The sequence below is a fragment of the Amblyomma mixtum genome, chromosome 8 (assembly GCF_055824585.1).
Source record: "Amblyomma mixtum isolate Tamu chromosome 8, ASM5582458v1, whole genome shotgun sequence".
NCBI classification, from domain to species: domain Eukaryota; kingdom Metazoa; phylum Arthropoda; class Arachnida; order Ixodida; family Ixodidae; genus Amblyomma; species Amblyomma mixtum.
This window is the reverse complement of record NC_143019.1, coordinates 143,387,685-143,393,684: the sequence shown is the minus strand read 5'-3', so window position 1 is coordinate 143,393,684 and position 6,000 is coordinate 143,387,685.

The window sequence follows — 6,000 nt, the reverse complement described above, 5'->3', positions numbered from 1 at the left end:
TATTGAGAGGTGGACAATGGTTAAAATGTTGTACAATTAGCGATAAAGATGTGATACGTAAAGTCCAGTTCATTTTTCAACAAACCTAGCAGCCTGCCCCCCGTGTCAGCTGGCAATTCAATCGCGAGCGGCTGCTCGGGAAGAGCAACTTGGGTCGATATCTAAAGCAAGCAGCCTAAGTCCCATTCATAGAAGCAGCTGCCCTAGAAGGGCAGTGGCGTATCAGTTCACCGCTGAAGCACTGCGCTAGGAGTAGTATGAGGACTTCCACGGATCTGTTAATGTAAGGAACAGAATGTCCAACGCGAATATTAGCCGATTATCGTTGTCTCTACAACTGCTATTTTTGAACACTGAACACCGGAACCGAAATCATAACCTAAATGCTAGCGCACCTAATTCGCATTTGCCTTAACTATGCAAGCTGACCATTTTTTCTTAGTATATACACGAGTACTTTCTCGAGATTAAAAAATTCAGGGGCACTTTGGCTCTCTAAAGTGCTGCAAGGCGAAAGCACTTGCTGGCGCACTGTTTGTTTTTATTATTTTTATTTTTCCTGGTTTATTTTTGTTTCTTTTGTTATTGTATTTTATTTTTCATATATTTCATTTTTATTTTGTTTCTTTTCTTATTTTTCTTATTTTTTAATTTTGATTTCCTATTTTTATTTTTTATTCCTTTTATTTTATTTATGGAACCCATGCATTCACTAGATGCGCCTTTATTCATGTTCAAGCCCTGAACTTTCGTGGCGGAGTGGTAGCGTCTCCGTTTCAAATGCGTAATGCCCTGATTCGATTCCCAGCTTCGACGCAGTTTATTTTGAAGTAGTGACGCCGAAACACGGACAAATCAGCCGACACGGCTGCTAACGACAGTATCAGGAATTAAGGGCTTTCATAGTGATGGTTGAGGGCTTTTGTCTTAATAATCATGCTCCATTTACCGCACTAAAATTCTCAGGGCACATAACTCTGCATACGTCGAGAAATGCGAAAGCACTTCACTTGTTTTTGTATTATAATCTGACATCACCTCTTAAGTCCAGCAACGTGGCAAGTAGGACGTTATACAATGTTTGGAAGTCATCCAGACATCACGTGACTCTAGTATGACGTGACACATTATGGACAACGAGTTTGGTCTAAATGAGACGAGCTCAAATTTCGACGGTGACCTGAGCCAATTTGGAGCTCGCCATCCAGTCACACACGCTCAGTTATGGTTTGGCATCGATTTTGGTCCGAAGCAGACAAGGTAATACTTCTGGGGGTGACCAGGGCCAATTTTGAGAAATTACCAGGTTATAATTTGGAGGTCATCATAGTGCGAGGCATATTCCATTAAGGTTGGACACCGATGTTGGTACAAATCGTACAAGGGTCGCCCGAGCCAAATTTTTAGAAATGACTAGGGCCAAATTTGGAGGTCGCCATCGTGTCAGGCACGGTCAGTTATGGTTGCAAACCGATTTTGGTCCAAATCGTCCGAGGGCAAATTTCGGGGGTCGCCCAGGCACAATTTTAAGGCGTAAGCCTTTCTTGGCTCATGAGTGGCGTCGACAGAAGTTGTAGGCGGAAGTGTGTAGACAAAAGTTGTGGACAGAAGTTGTCCGCACAAACGTTCAGTCCTATGGTAATTAAAATAAAATGTATAAGTTGATTAAGCAACATTTGATAAGAAACATAGGTAATGAAGTGAAAAAAGCCAGAAGTGAAAAAAATGAAGAAAAATACAGGAACAAGAAATAAGGAACAAGAAAAAAAAACAAAAACAAAAAGAGAATAAAATAAACAAGCGCAAATAAATTAATAAAGAAGCAATAAAACTTAAAAATAAAACATAAAAGCCCTGTAAAAGTACAAATAAATTTAAAAATAAAGAATGGACAGAGAAAGAGAGGACGTGGAAAGCTTTTGCACTTCCGCTCTTAACCTCACCAGGGACAAATTTATGAATGATGTCACGCGTGTTTTGGTGTATGTTCAATAGACTACTTCCGGCAAACCCCTCAGGCGCGAACTTGTTGTTAGTGGCTATTTATTGGTAATAAAAAAATAAAGATCTGCCATCGAAACCTGAAGCACCTGAGCTGCGGCTAGCGGGAATAGGCAACGGCTTTTCTTTCTCGTGAGCCATATAATGGTTTCGCACTAAAAAGAAATCCTGTTTTGTGGGGACTTGTTCTCTTTGGTTTGCTTCCCGCAGTGTGTCCTCCCTATATCCTTGTTACTTTAACAAGAGAGGGCGTCGGCACCGCACCATTGTTGTTCCAGCTCTACCTACAGTGGTAAGAGACCAAACTAGATGAAAGAGTGCAAGCTTCAACCTTTCTTTTTTCAAGCAGGGCGAATAAATGAACACTGATTACAAGGACGATATAGTACTAATGGCTGACAACACCGAAGACATGCAGAGGTTGACGGACATCTACGGTACAGAGCGAGAGAGATTAGGTTTCAAGTTTAGTAACAATAAATTTTCAGTCGTGATATTTAATGATAAGGGCAGAGAGCATAGGATGCGTTCACGCTAGAGGTGGTGGGTTAGTACACGTATCTTGGAGTGTGGATAAATAAGGGTGCTGAGTAGCCGATGGAGCATAGAAAATGTACTGAATAAAGATGATAGGAATGCAGTTGTCATGAAAAATAGCGCATCGAGGAATTAAAAAAGGTACGAAGTGCAAAGGGGGATCTGGAAAGGGGTGACGGTTCCCAGACTGACATTCGGCATTCCGGTCCTGTTCACAAGACCACAGGTTCAAGCAAAGATAGAAATTAAACAACCCGGCCTGGGGACGCTTGCTTTGCGAGCACATAGCAATACACCATATTAGGGGTACAAGGTGATAAGGCATGTACATCATTCGCAAGCCGAGAAGCTAGCAGTGAGATAGAATTTGATGAGCCATTGAGAGATGCGGGGCTAAACCAACGAACTAGGAAAGTCTTCAGTTACTTGTATATGAGGAATGTCGACTCAAAATGGAGAAAGAAAATTAGGAAATTCAGAAGCAAATATCTAGACAGCAGTTGAGGGGCAAACCAGGAATTATCGGTTCAAGAAAAACGTTCAAGAATCTGGGAACACGCTCTACTTGTCTCCTTTGGCTTGCTTTCCCTGATGCACCCTTCATAGCTAGTTACCTTGACTAAAAAGAGAGGGCGCTTGCGTGGCAGCGATACCACGTGGGCACGATAACATGTGGGCAGCTAGGGTATTTAAATATTTATACAGAAAGAGCGTTGACTCATAGTGGCGGAAAAGAACTAGAAAACTAACCAGTAAGTATGCCGGTCATGAGGACGGAGAAAGAAAGAGCATTAAACGACAGGTTAAAAAGGCGGAAGTTAAAAATTGGATGAATTCAATGGAAAAGAAACATAGTGTAGAACTGTATAGATACTGGAAAAGGCAGATCAGGAAAGAATTTTCCTATGATAACTCAAGAGGCAGTGCCCTACTTTTTGAAGCTAGGTCAGGGTGTCTTAGAACGCGCAGCTACAAAAAGAAATTTAACGAAGAAGATGACACATGTGCAGTGTGTGGTAGATCTGTGGAAACAATTGAACACCTCATAATCAAATGTGATGGTATTCATCCGGATGTCGATGCAGGCACAGTCACTCTTCCTGAGGCCATAGGGTTTCAAGATAACAATGGTCATGTAAATAAATCTGCACTGGAAGTTAGCAAAAAGCGATTGGAGGATTTGTGGCTGAAAAGCAGAGATGTGGCATAAGGTTAGAATTGTAGGAGACCGTAGGTAAAGATGATGGCGAATCTTAATGAGAATTGCCAACACAGTAAACAAAAAAATAATAAAGAATGAAAAGCTGAGCATGGTGGCAATTGCCACCACCCCTTTTCAAAGGGGGCGCTCCTATCCATCCATCCACCAGCGCCACGGACGGCGTGACTGCTGCACGCGCACGCGGGAAACCACTCGCTCTTCGGCTGGGGAGCTCGACGCGCGCTGACGCTCAGGCGCGGCTCTCAGCTCTGCGCCTGAGGGGAAGGCCTCGTGGGGTGAAACGTTCTGCCGCAGCTCGTCCCGTCCGACTTCGGAGTATCCCCTGCACTAGTGTGGGCGTACATTCGCTCGTAACCTTGATGGTGAGCCGGACGACCTCGATTCCCTAGCGTATTTCGTTGCCAGCTGACGTTATTATTCTCGTTGCAATGAACGCCTGTTCATGTCAGCCTAGGTGTCGTTCCCTTGTTCCTCCTTCAGAACAGGGCCATCGGTTGTTGGCGTGCGCTCCGTAGCGCGCGTGCTCGCGGGGTGGGGTTCGGGCGGTTTTGAACGGTGCCAACCGCGGTTAAGCGGGGAGAATGTATTTATCCCTCTTCCCCCCCCCCCTCTTTTTTGCACGCTCTTCACATTCTTCTTCAACTTTTTCTTCCCTCGAGTTTTTTCAGCACGAGATCCACTTGGTCCGCACTGAGGGAGTGCGCGGCCTAGCGCCCGCGGAGATTCCGAGCCCGAAGCAAGCAAGCACGGAAGCCGCGTGGGTGGTCCAAGTTTTCTGTACGTATTTTTCTCTACTCTCTATGTTTCGACCCTGGGAGTCACCGATCCGGGAGCCGGGTAACCTCTGGCCATGGGTGCTGCTACGAGTTTGCTGATAACGCCGCTCGGCACCGGGCGCTCCGACACCGTTCGATACGGTGGGCGCCGAATGTGGAGAACCTGCTACGTGCAGTGAGTGAGGTATGACCACCCCACAGAGCTGATGTCTCATCGCGGCTGAGCGCACGTAACCTTTTCTGGGTCTTTGGTTTGTTGAGGGTTGTTGTCACAGTGGTATTTAGGCCTAAGGCTCTTCGGAGCTGTCTGCACCACAGCAGAAGACACAGAACCGCCGGACCATAGCGTAGAGAGAGGGCGCATTTTGCTGCCCCGCATATTTTTGTAACCTCGCACGGACTGAGCAGTCTCGTTCAACAGAAGTAACGGCTTTGTTCACTCGAATTTTTCGTTGCACACGCGCCGGACATATTGCTTGTGAGTTAAGCATTGCGGCACGAGACCCTTGCGGACGCCGTTTCCCCTCGCGTGACCTATGCTAAAGACATGCGGAGCGCGTTTCGGCAATCTTGCAGATCCCTTGGACCCACTCATGCTTGATGTCCCGTGCACATCGTCTTACTGCTGCATCCTGTTCGGCGCATCCATCCGAACAGCCGCGAAGAGACCAGTCAGCGGTCACCTCCGGCTGCTGTTACCCTAGCGACGACTGCTGGATACTGGCCTGCATTTTTCAACCGGCAGCCTCTTCGGGGGCCTGCGGACACGTAGTCCAAGGTCCATGCGACTCGTACCAGCGGAAACCTTCGCGCCACCTTCGGAACACCGCGGAAGTCTGCGCGGATGCTGTCAGCGTGACCTCCGCTGCAAGACCTGGCTCAAGGACTCCTAGACCAGGAGGAGCCTCCTTAGCATGTACTTGCAGGCGCGTGGGTCTATTTAACGTCGGTGGGTTCTGGGTACGTGTTCTACTCGTTCCCTTTGGTTTTCTTTCCTCTGATGCACCCTCCCTAGTCAGTTACTACAACTAACAAGAAAGGGTGACTCCATCGCCACGCACGGCCTGACTGCTGCGCGTGCGAGAGAGCATTCTCTCTTCGGCTTGTAAACTCAACGCGCGCTGACGATCAGGGGCGGTGCTCCACCAGCAGGCCGGGCCTTCGTGGGGAGAAACGTTCTCCCGTCTCATCCGGCCTCGGAGTTCCTCACCTGCCCTAGCGTACGCGAACATTCGCTCGTAACCTTGCTGGTGAGTCGGGCGATTTCGATTCCTTAGCGTAGTTTGTTGCTAGCTGGCGTTAATTTTGTTGCAGCATTACATGCCCTGTTCAGTTGTGTAAGCCAGTGTCTTCGTTCCTTGGTTCCCCGTCAAAATAAGGCCTGCTGTGGTCGGCGTGCGCTCAGTACCGCTTGTCATCACGGGTTGAGGTTGACGGTCTTGAACGGGAAATCTTGGAAGCATA